Source organism: Macaca thibetana, chromosome 9 (genome assembly GCF_024542745.1).
Source record: "Macaca thibetana thibetana isolate TM-01 chromosome 9, ASM2454274v1, whole genome shotgun sequence".
NCBI lineage: Eukaryota > Metazoa > Chordata > Mammalia > Primates > Cercopithecidae > Macaca > Macaca thibetana.
Window position 1 is genome coordinate 89,374,584 of NC_065586.1, and position 13,313 is coordinate 89,387,896.

At 41.2% G+C, this 13,313-nt stretch overlaps 1 protein-coding gene across 1 annotated transcript in view; it reads left to right on the forward strand.

Moving 5' to 3' along the window:
* The window catches only part of SLC35G1 (solute carrier family 35 member G1), a 400,995-nt gene that overhangs the window by 30,709 nt on the left and 356,973 nt on the right, over nucleotides 1-13,313 (forward strand). The gene's annotated exons all lie outside the window — the stretch shown is intronic.

Below are 13,313 nucleotides of genomic sequence, written 5' to 3' on the forward strand. Positions count from 1 at the left end.
TTACCCCCAAGGACTTATCAGGGGTTACAGATTAACACTCAGTGTAAGATGATAAGGCAGTTAAGGATACATCAGAACCAAAAACTATGTGAAGGAGTTAAAAGAAGTAGATGCTTTCAGGCATCTTTCTTGAATAGATAACAACTCTTTATCAATAAATGTGAATTTCAGTTATTTGTTACAGAGGCAAAACAATAAGCATGCCAAATTATATAGGGGTTTTTTTTTTTTCTAACCGTAGAAATTATACAGATCTGTTTATGGAAATAAAATTTTGCCATTACTGTTAATCCCAGGCTCACAAGATCTTCAACTACAGTTAAACAAAAGATACGGAAATATTCAGCCACATAGTTCTTATTCTGATCCACAATGTTATAGCAAAGACCATAGTATTAAAGCAAAAATAGATGCCATAAGGAAGTTGCTCCCCTTTAAAGCATTACCTCTAGTTTATAGATGTGGAAAATGTCTTGGTCATCCAGTAAGCAGTGGAGTCAAGGAGAACCCAGGCCTTTGGTCCATGCCTGTATGGAACAAGAGATGCGGTCTCATGGGATAACTGGCCAGGACATAAACCGTAATAGAAGCACCAGCCTGATGACCTCTGAAGATTCCCAGAGACACAGGGTGATCTGGAGTTTGTTTCAGGACTCTTGTACTTTCTGTGTTTCACTGAGGGCTGTACTTAGCTTTCCCTGCTCACTTTAGCCACCTACATCTGGGCGCCAATATCAAAAATATACTTTGGAAAAATTGGGCAGGCCTCTTGAGCCCTGCTACTGTAGAGGGGGAATTTATATATTTCCGAATAGTAGATGATTTAGAGCAGGAAGGATTTGACTTTCCTGGCTCGTGTTACCAAAGCAAGGATCAATAAAAGGCATCTCCAAGACCTGAAAATCTTCAAGGTTCTCATAATTAAAGCCTTTTTTTTTCTTCCCCCCTTCACTGTCCACCTTTTTTCTTGGCAGATAACCACTTACCCTTGGGTGTGTTTTGTTCTGGGGGACTATAAACTGTACCAGAAACATGCTAGATACTTTATCTACTTATTAGCTCTTTCTTGCAACTCTAGGAAGTAAAACGCTAGCACCAGCACCATATTTCACATGAGAAAACTAAGGCTTGCAGAGATTGAACAATTTGCCCAAGGTCACCACTAATAAGTAGTAAAGAAAGGATATAAACTCAGCTCAGTGTGTTCCAGAGTTCATCTCTCTCCATTGTACAGTTACATTCCCAACCAACATGCTGGGGCTGCCGTGCCAGGATTACTCCACTCTGTTGCTTTTTGTTCAAAAATTACTTTACGTATTTTATTAAACAATTATTTTACATATAGTAAAATGTACAGATCAATGAATTTTGACAGATGTGTATATATATATCATTGTCATCATCAGCCAAATAAAGTTATAGACTATTTCTACCAACATTTCTGAAAGTTTCTTTAATTACTTCTAATCCAGAATCCCCTCCTCCCAGAGGCAATCTAATTTATTTTTATTTTTATTTATGTATTTATTTTTAGAGACAGGATCCCCTCTCTCACCCAGGCTGGAGTGCAGTGGTGCAGTCATAGCTAACTGCAGTCTTAAACTCCTGGGCTCAAGTGATCTTCCTGCCTCAGCCTCCCAAGTACTAGCACTGCAAGCGCATGCCACCATGCCCTGCTAATATTTTTAATTTTTTGTAGAGACATAGTCTCATTGTGTTGCCTAGTCTGGTCTCAAACTCCTGGGCAAATGCAAATCTTCTGCCTTGGCCTCCCAAATTGTTGGGATTACAGGTGTGAGTCACCGCACCTGGCCCTATTTATCTTAATACATACTAAATTAAGTAATAACTATACTAATTAACTAAATTACTAAATGCCACAATAAATTAACAAAATTAATAAGACTAATGGTGGAGTGTTATTGTGTCTTGAAATCAGGGTAAGTCCCCCAACTTTATTCTTCAAGAGTGTCTTGACTAATATAGGACATTTCCATTTTCATATACATTTTAAAATCAGCTTGTCAATTTTTACAAAAGTTTCCTGGAATTTCCACTGGGATAGCATATATCTATAGACCAATTTCTCAAAAATTGACATCTGCACAATCCAGGAACATGGTGTGCTTCTTCATTTATTTAGTTCCTTTTTAACGGTTGTCAGCAATGTTTTACAGCTTTCAGTGCATAGAGCTTAGCCTTTTATTAAATTTATTCTTAGCAATCTGAGTTTTATGCTATTATAAATGGCCTTTTAAAAATTTATTTTCTGGCCAGGCTCATGCCTATAATCCCAGCACTTTGGGAGGCCGAGTGGATGGATCACCTGTGGTCAGGAGTTCGAGACCAGCCTGGGCAACATGGTGAAACCCTGTCTCTACAGAAAATACAAAAATTAGCCAGGAATGGTGGCGTGCACCTGTAATCCTAGCTACTGGAAAGCCTGAGGCATGAGAATCACTTGAACCCAGGAAGTAGAAGTTGCAGTGAGCCAAGATCATGCCACTGGACTCCAGCCTGGGCAACAGAGTGAGACTCTGTCTCAAAAAAAAAAAAAAAAAAAAAAAAAAATTCTAATTGTTTGTTGCTAGGTTTGGAAATACAATTGATTTTTGTATATTGACCTAGTAGCATCCTGGAATCTTATTAATTAATTAATTAATTTTAGTATTTTCACCTCTCTGAATTCAAATACTGTATTTTACAGATCTAGAACAGTGCTGTCCAATGGAAATATGCAAGCCTCATGTAATTTTGTTTTCCAGTAGCCACATTAAAAAACAGTAAAATAGGCAAGGCATGGTGGCTCACTCCTGTAATCCCAGTACTTTGGGAGGCCAAAGCAGACAGATCTCTTGAGCCCAGGAGTTTGAGACCAGCCTGGGCAACATGGAGAAACTCTTGTTTGTACCAAAAAAAAAAAAAAAAAAAAAAAAAAAAAAAAAAAAAAAAAAAAAAAAAATTGGGCATGGTGGTGCATGTCTGTAGTCCCAGCTACTCAGGGGGCTAAGGTGAGAGGATCACTTGAGCCCAGGAACTGGAAATTGCAGTGAGTCAAGATCACGCCACTGCACTCCAGCCTGCGTGACAAAATGACACCGTCTCAAAAAAAAAAAAAAAAAAGTAAAATAACAACAACAAAAGTAGTAAAATAGGCCAGGTGCAGTGGCTCATACCTGTAATCCCAGCACTTTGGGAGGCCAAGGGAGTAGAATCACTTGAAGCTAGGAGTTCGAGACCAGTCTGGGCAGCAAGAAGACCCCTCCATCTCTACAAAAAATAAAAAAGTAAAATAATTGGTGTAATTTTAATAAGATATTTCATTTAACTATACATATCCCAAATATTATCGCTTAACATATAATCAACATAAAAACTATTAATGAGCTATTTTATACTAAATCTTTGAAATTCAGTATTTCAAAATTACTGCACATCCCAATTTGGACTAACCACACTTGAAATGCTCAATAGCCACATTGTGGCTGTTGTGGCTAGGGGCTACTACGTTGGATAGCATGGATCTAGGATCTCTATTCTTTTACTAGAGTTCCCATTTCTCTACTGAGTTCTCTATTCACCCATTCTGTCCATTTTTCCTGTAAATTCTTTAGCATATTCATAGCAACTTAAAACAGTTATTATAGATGCTAATTCCAACATCTAGGTCATCTGTGTGTCACTTTTATTGGCTAATTTTTCTCATTATGGGTCATATTTTTCTGTTTCTATATATGTCTATTAAATTTTTTATTATAGGAGTGACATTGTAGATGATACATTACAGAAAATCTGGATTATTTTCCTTTTGAGAATATACAGTTGTGTTCTTGGAAACTGAAACTGCCACATTTGTTTAGGCTCTATTTCACCATGCACTGTGAGGACTAGATAATTCTCATGGGGGAAAGCCAGCTAAAGATAGAACTCATTTTGCTTCCCTTCTTTCAAGAGCCATGGCCATTCCAGTGTCTGCCTACCTTTGGTTGTTCTTCATTGCCATCAACAGTTGTTTTTTATATTTTGTCCAGCGTTTATAGCTGTTATTGAATAGTGGGTTGGTCTGATAAGAGCTACACTGTCATTACCAGAACTGGAACCATCTACTGGTTTTGGTATTTTTTGTTGTTTTGTTTTTATTTTTTATTTATTTATTTATTTTTCTTAAGAAGTCTGCTGTAGTTGAGCAGGAATTTATGCTAGGAGCCACATTCTGTGTGTGCATGTCCAGCCCTCAACAAACGCACAAACTTGTGATTCCTTGGTGACTTTAATATCAGCAAACGTAATTCTCATCATCAGACAGAAGGCAGATGGAGGTAAATGGAGAAGGGAGGGAAAGATAGATGGGTTACAGGATCCATTGCTTTCACCAAGCCCTTAATGTTTTAAGGGAACAGATGATAGAAAAATACATTCAAAGAAGAGAACTTCATGGGAAAAACTAAAACCTCTGAGGTTCCCACTATGTGCTAATTTTGTGGTTACGTGTTACTTCATTAAGGGCCACAGCTAGCCACTTGGATTTTTTTGTGTGTGTTTTCTTTGAGATGGAGTTTCACTCTTGTTGCCCAGGCTGGAGTGCAATGGTGCGATCTCGGCTCACCACAACCTCTACCTCCCGAGTTCAAGTGAATCTCCTGTCTCAGCCTCCTGAGTAGCTGGGATTACAGGCATGCACCACCATGCCCGGCTAATTTTGTATTTTTATTAGAGACAGGGTTTCTCCATGTTGGTCAAGTTGGTCTCGTACTCCTGACCTCAGGTGATCCACCCGCCTCAGCCTCCCAAAGTGCTGGGGCTATAGGTGTGAGCCACTGCACCTGGCCCAGCTAGCCACTTTGACAGGCAAGAAAACTCAAGCAAAACCCCCACTAGCATTAACAAAACAACAACAAAAAGACATTCCTGGGTTTCCAACCCAAGTCCATGGTCAAAGCCCGTCTTCTTTCCACCATGCCAGAAAACCCCTTACATATTGTCCAAACTCAATAACCTTGAGTGAAGTGTGTAAAGTGAAATAACCTTAAATGAGCCTTAATAAAACCTTAACTAGAGTAATAGAATTTTTCTTGGGTTACAGAGAAAAACGGAAAATACCAACTAGTCTCTTGCACCCCTCTGATCTGAGAAGGCCTGCCTTGTTCAACCCTTCCACCTGTTACCTGGAGATTCCCACTATGCCAGTTCTCCAACATCTTTACTTTCATTCCTCAAACATTTATTAAATGCAAAGCTCTGGGCTCAGTATTAGTGATAAGTGGTAATAAAATGCAGCTCAATCTTCACAGTCTAGCAGAAGAGACCAACATCTAAACAGGTAAGTATAATACATTGTAGAAACTGCTATAATCAAAGTATACATAGGGTAGAGGAGTTTATTTAAACTCTGGTTTATTCTAACAAAGATCAAAGATCTGACTCTTCAAAGATACAAATTTTAGACTAACATAGAATAAAAAATAAGTAGGAAAAAGACACTTCTAAGAAAGGAAAATGGAGTCACTTATAAGGGTAGCTCCCCAGGCAGGCCATGGAGTTTCCAAGACAGCCATGAGTCTGGTGCTGAGCTTTGCAGATGGTGGCACAAAGAAACCATCCTGGTTGCTTCCAAGATGGCCGAATAGGAATAGCTCTGGTCTGCAGCTCCCAGCAAGACCGAAGCAGAAGACGGGTGATTTCTGCATTTCCAACTGAGGTACCTGGTACATCTCATTGGGACTGGTTGGACAGTGGTTGCAACCCAGGGAGGGCGAGCCAAAGCAGGGCGGGGGTGTCACCTCACCTGGGAAGCACAAGGGGTTGGGGGATTCCCCTTTCCTAGCCAAGGGAAGCCATGAGTGACTGGACCTGGAGAAGCAGTACACTCCTGCCCAAATACTATGCGTTTCCTAAGGTCTTCACAATCAGCAGACCAGGAGATCCCCTCCCATGCCTGGCTCGGTGGGTCCCACGCCCATGGAACCTTGCTCACTGCTAGTGCAGCAGTCTGAGATTGACCTGGGATGCTGGAGCTTGGTTGAGGGAGGGGTGTCCGCCATTGCTGATGCTTGAGTAGGCCGTTCTATGCTCACAATGTAAACAAAGAGCAGGGGAGCTCAAACTGGGTAGAGTGCCCCCGCAGCTCAGCAAGACCTACTGCCTCTCTAGATTCCACCTATGGGGGCAGGGCATATCTGAACAAAAGGCAGCAGACAGCTTCTCCAGACTTAAACGTCCCTGCCTGACAGCTCTGAGGAGAGCAGAGGCTCTCCGAGCACAGTGTTTGAGCTCTGATAACAGACAGACTGCCTCCTCAAGTGGGTCCCTGACCCCCGTGTAGCCTGACTGGGAGACACCTCATAGTAGGGGCTGACAGACACCTCATGCAGGTGAGTGCCCCTCTGGGACAAAGCTTTCAGAGGAAGGATCAGGCAGCAATATTTGCTGTTCTGCAGCCATATTTGCTGTTCTGCAGCCTCTGCTGTATGATACCCAGGAAAACAGGGTCTGGAGAGGACCTCCAGTAAACTCCAACAGACCTGCAGCTGAGGGGCCTGTTAGAAGGAAAACTAGCAAACAGAAAGGAATAGCATCAATATCAACAAAAGGGACATCCACACCAAAACACCATCTGTAGGTAACCAACATCAAAGACCAAAGGTAGATAAAGCCACAAAGATGGGGAGAAACCAGAGCAGAAAGGCTGAAAATTCCAAAAACCAGAATGCCTCTTCTCCAAAGAAACACAACTCCTCACCAGCAAGGGAACCAAACTGGATGGAGAATGAGTTTGACGAGTTGACAGAAGTAGGCTTCAGAAGGTCAGTAATAACAAACTTCTCCGAGCTAAAGGAGCATGTTCTAACCCATCGCAAGGAAGCTAACAACCTTGAAAAAAGGTTGGACGAATGGCTAACTGGAATAAACAGTGTAGAGAAGAGCTTAAATGACCTGATGGAGCTGAAAACCACAGTATGAGAACTTCGTGAAGCATACACAAGCTTCAATAGCCAATTCAATCAAGCAGAAGAAAGGATATCAGTGATTGAAGATCAAATTAATGAGATAAAGCAAGAAGACAAGCTCAGAGAAAAAAGAGTGAAAAGAAACGAACAAAGCCTCCTGAAATATGGGACTATGTGAAAAGACCAAATCTAAGTTTGATTGGTATACCCGAAAGTGATGGGGAGAATGGAACCAATTTAGAAAACACTCTTCAGGATATTATCCAGGAGAACTTCCCCAATCTAGCAAGGCAGGCCAACATTCAAATTCAGGAAATACAGAGAACACCACAAAGATACTCCTCGAGAAGAGTATACTCCAAGACATGTAATTGTCAGATTCACCAAGGTCGAAATGAAGGAAAATATGTTAAGGGCAGCCAGAGAGAAAGGTCGGGTTACCCACAAAGGGAAGCCCATCAGACTAACAGTGGATCTCTCTGCAGAAACTCTAAAAGCCAGAAGAGAGTGGGGGCCAATATTCAACATTCTTTTTTTTTTTTGAGACGGAGTTTCACTCTTATTGTCCAGGCTGGAGTGCAATGGCACAATCTCGGCCCACTACAACCTCCACCTCCTGGGTTCAAGCAATTCTCCTGCCTCAGCCTCCCGAGTAGCTGGGATTACAGGCATGTGCCACCATGCCCAGCTAATTTTGTATTTTTAGTAGAGACGGGGTTTCTCCATGTTGGATAGGCTGGTCTCGAACTCCCGACCTCAGGTGATCCACCCGCCTCAGCCTCCCAAAGTGCCAGGATTACAGGCGTGAGTCACTGCACCCAGTCTCAACATTCTTAAAAGAATTTTCAACCCAGAATTTAATATCCAGCCAAACTAAGTTTCATAAGTGAAGGAGAAATAAAATCCTTTACAGACAAGCAAATGCTGAGAGATCTTGTCACCACCAGCCCTGCCTTACAAGAGCTCCTGAAGGAAGCACTAAACATGGAAAGGAACAACCAGGACCAGCCACTGCAAAAACACACCAAATTGTAAAGACCATTGATGCGAGGAAGAAGCTGCATCAATTAACAGGCAAAATAACCAGCAAGCATTATAATGACAGGTTCAACTTCAAACACAACAACATTAACCTTAAATGTAAATGAGCTAAATGCTCCTATTAAAAGGATAAAGAGTCAAGACCTGGCCAGGTGTGGTGGCTCACACCTGTAATCCCAGCACTTTGGGAGGTTGAGGTGGGCAGATCACAAGGTCAGGAGATTGAGACCATCCTGGCTAACACGGAGAAACCCTGTCTCTACAAAAAATTAGCTGGGCGTGGTGGTGGGTGCCTGTAGTCCCAGCTACTTGGGAGGCTGAGGCAGGAGAATGGTGTGAACCCAACAGGTGGAGCCTGCAGTGAGCCGAGATCATGCCACTAAACTCCAGCCTCAGTGACAGAGTGAGACTCCATCTCAAAAAAAAAAAAAGAGTCAAGACCCATCAGTGTGTTGTATTCAGGAGACCCATCTCACATGCAAAGATGCACATAGGCTCAAAATAAAAGGATGGAGGAAGATCTACCAAGCAATTGGAAAGCAAAACGAAGCAGGGGTTGCAATCCTGGTCACTGATAAAACAGACTTTAAATGAACAAAGATCAAAAGAGACAAAGAAGCCCATTACATAATGGTAATGGGATCAATTCAACAAGAAGAGCTAACTATCCTAAATATATGTACCCAATACAGGAGCACCCAGATTCACAAAGCAAGTTCTTACAGACCTACAAAGAGACTTAGACTCCCACACGATAATAATGGGAGACTTTAACACCCCACTGTCAATATTAGACAGATCAATAAGACAGAAAATTAACAAGGATATCCAGGACTTGAACTCAGCTCTGGACCAAGTGGATCTAATAGACATCTACAGAACTCTCCACCCCAAGTCAACATAATATACATTCTTCTCAGCACCACATCACACTTATTCGAAAATTGACCACATAATTAGAAGTAAAACACTCTTCAGCAAATATAGAAGAACAGAAATCACAATCAACTGTCTCTTGGACCACAGTGCAATGAAATTAGAACTCAAGATTAAGAATCTCACTCAAAACTGCACAACTACATGGACACTGAACAAAAGAACTACTGGGTAAATAACAAAATGAAGGCAGAAATAAAGATGTTCTTTGAAACCAATGAGAACAAACATACAATGTACCAGAAGCTCTGGGACACATTTAAAGCAGTGTGTAGAGAGAAATTTATAGCACTAAATGCCCACAAGAGAAAGCATTAAAGATCTAAAATTGACACCCTAACATCACAATTAAAAGAACTTGAGAAACAAGAGCAAACAAATTCAAAAGCTAGCAGAAGACAAGAAATAACTAAGATCAGAGCAGAACTGAAGGAGATAGAGACAAAAAAGACCCTTCAAGAAAATGAATCCAGGAGCTGTTTTTTTGAAAAGATCAACAAAATAGATAGACTACTAGCAAGACTAATAAAGAAAAAAAGAGAGAAGAATCAAATAGACACGATGAAAAATGATAAAGGGGATATCACCACCGATCCCACAGAAATACAAATTGCTATCAGAGAATACTATAAACACCCCTACACAAATAAACTAGAAAATCCAGAAGAAATGGATAAATTCCCGGACACATACACCCTCCCAAGACTAAACCAGGAAGAAGTTGAATCTCTGAATAGACCAATAACATGTTCTGAAATTGAGACAATAATTAATAGCCTACAAACCAAAAACAGGTCCAGGACCAGATGGATTCACAGCCGAATTCTACCAGAGGTACAAAGAGGAGTTGGTACCATTCCTTCTGAAACTATTCCAATCAATAGAAAAAGAGGGAATCCTCCCTAACTCATTTTATGAGGCCAGCATCATTCTGATACCAAAGCCTGGCAGAGACACAACAAAAAAAGGATAATTTTAGGCCAATATCCCTGATAAACATTGATGTGAAGATCTTCCATAAAATACTGGCAAACCAAATCCAGCAGCACATCAAAAAGCTTATCCACCATGATCAAGTCGACTTCATTCCTGGGATGCAAGGCTGGTTCAACATATGCAAATCAATAAACATAATCCATCACATAAACAGAACCAATGACAAAAACCACATGATTATCTCAATAGACGCAGAAAAGGCCTTCAACAAAATTCAACAGTCATTTATGCCAAAAACCCTCAATAAACTAGGTATCAATGGAATATATGTCAAAATAATAAGAGCTATTTATGACAAATCCACAGCCAATATCATACTGAATGGGCAAAAACTGGAAGCTTTCCCTTTGGAAACCAGCACGAGACAAGGATGCCCTCTCTCGCCACTCCTATTCAACATAGTATTGGAAGTTCTGGCCAGGGCAATAAGGCAAGAGAAAGCAATAAAGGAAAAGAGGAAGTCAAATTGTCTCTGTTTCCAGATGACATGATTGTATATTTAGAAAACCTCATCCTCTCAGCCCAAAATCTCCTTACGCTGATAAGTAACTTCAGCAAAGTCTCAGGATACAAAATCGATGTGCAAAAATCACAAGAAAATAAAATACCTAGGAATCCAACTTACACGGGATGTGAAGGACTCTTCAAGGAGAACTACAAACCACTGCTCAAGGAAATAAGAGAGGACACAAACAAATGGAAAAACATTCCATGTTCATGGATAGGAAGAATCAATATTGTGAAATGGCCATACTGCCCAAAGTAATTTATAGATTCAATGCTATTCCCATCAAGCTACCACTGACTTTCTTCACAGAACTGGAAAAAACTACTTTAAACTTCATATGGAACCAAAAAAGAGCCTGCATTGCCAAGACAATCCTGGGCAAGAACAAAGCTGGAGGCCTCATGCTACCTGACTTCAAACTATACTACAAGGCTACAGTAACTAAAACAGCATGGTACTGGTACCAAAACAGAGATATAGATCAATGGAACAGAATAGAGGCCTCAGAAATAATGCCACACATCTACCACCATCTGATCTTTGACAAACCTGACACACACAAGCAATGGGGGAAAAGATTCCCTATTCAATAAATGGTGCTGGGAAAACTGGCTAGCCATATGCAGAAAACTGAAATTGGAACCCTTCCTTACACCTTATGCAAAAATCAACTCAAGATGGATCAAAGACTTAAACGTAAGACCTAGGACCATAAAAATCCTAGAAGAAAACCTGGGCAATACCATTCAGGACATAGGCATGGGCAAAGACTTCATGTCTAAAACACCAAAAGCAATGGCAGCAAAAGCCAAAATAGACAAATGGGATCTAATTATACTAAAGAACTTCTGCACAGCAAAAGAAACTATCATCAGAGTGAACAGGCAACCTACAGAATGGGAGAAAATTTTGCCATTTATCCATCTGACAAAGGGCTAATATCCAGAATCTACAAAGAACTTAAACAAATTTACAAGAAAAAAGCAAACAACCCCATCAAAAAATGGGCAAAGGATATGAACTGACACTTCTCAAAAGAAGACATTTATGTAGCCAACAGACATGTGAAAAATGCTCATCACCACTGGTCATTAGAGAAATGCAAATCAAAACCACAATGAGATAGCATCTCACACCAGTTAGAATGGCAATTATTAAAAAGTCAAGAAACAACAGATGCTGGAGAGGTTGTGGAAAAATAGGAACACTTTTACACTGTTTGTGGGAATGTAAATTAGTTTGACCATTGTGGAAGACAGTGTGGTGATTCCTCAAGGATCTAGAACTAGAAATACCATTTGACCCAGCAATCCCATTACTTGGTATATACCCAAAGGATTATAAATCATTCTACAATAAAGACACATGCACACATATGTTTACTGTGGCACTGTTCACAATAGCACAGACTTGTAACCAACCCAAATGTCCATCAATGATAGGCTGGATTAAGAAAATGTGGCACATATACACCATGGAATACTATGCAGCCATTAAAAAGGATGAATTCGTGTCCTTTGCAGGGACATGGATGAAGCTGGAAACCATCATTCTCAGCAAACTATCACAAGATCAGAAAACCAAACACCACATGTTCTCACTCACAAGTGGGAGTTGAACAATGAGAACACATGGACACAGGGAGGGAAACATCACACACACTGGGGCTTGTTGGGGGTGGGGAGCTAGAGGAGGGACGGCATTAGGAGAAATATTTAATGTAGGTGATGGGTTGATGACTGCAGCAAACCACCATGGCACGTGTATACCTATGTAACAAAACTGCACATTCTGCACATGTAACCCAGAACTTAAAGTATTAAAAAAAAAAAAAGAAAAAGAAGAAGAAGAAAAAAAAGAAACCATCCTGTACACCATTTAGAGGACTTAAAAACACAACTGATCCTCAGAAGAAACATAACTATAGCACTCCAGGTACTGAGACTAAAGAAATCCATTCCTCCACTGGGGCTCCACAGAAAAGAAACCATGTAGTGTAGTGGTCGATGTTCTCCATAGCAGTGAGTCCCATAGCAGTTTACCTGTCGTAAACACAGCAGTGAGTCCCACCTCACTGATTATGATTATGATTATGATTTTGAGACGGAGTTTCACTCTTGTCGCCCAGGCTGGAGTGCAATGATGCGATCTCAGCTCACTGCAACCTCCGCCTCCCGGGTTCAGGCGATTCTCCTGCCTCAGCCTCCCGAGTAGCTGGAATTACAGGCACCTGCCACCACTCCTGGCTAATTTTTTGTATTTTTAGTAGAGACGGGGTTTCACTATGTTGCCCAGGCTGGTCTCAAACTCCTGATCTCGTGATCCACCCGCCTCGGCCTCCCAAAGTGCTGGGGATTACAGGCATGAGCCACCGTGCCCGACCCCACTGATTTCTTAATACCTTTACACATAGGCGAGAAACCTCAATACCAGAGGCTACTCCATAATCCTCAGGGGCAGGCAATATCCAGTTACATCCAGCAGTTCTCTGCTGTTCTGGCTTATCCCAGAATAAATTTCAGGGTGAGGGGAGCCCCCTCTGACGGGGGCCTGGCAGGTAAGGACCATGAGTCAGGCAGGCCACTGACTACGGCAGAGGCTGGAAATGCACGCTTTCACCCAAAGGGGGCGCAGCTGCTCAGCGCCAGCTAATGTCCCAGGGCGCTCTGGTTGATCCTTTTAGATTTTCCAAGAGAAATCTGGAATTTTATTTGTTTGTTTGCTTGTTGGAATTTTAAAATATGAAATCTAATAAAAGTTTTAACACTGTGGGACAAACACATTTTTCGGTTTGTAACGTTTGTTTGGAGCATCTGAATGAGGCAAAAGAAAAGTGATTTGCTCAGGCTGGGGTGGGAGGAAAACCAAGGAAGGTGCTTGGTTCC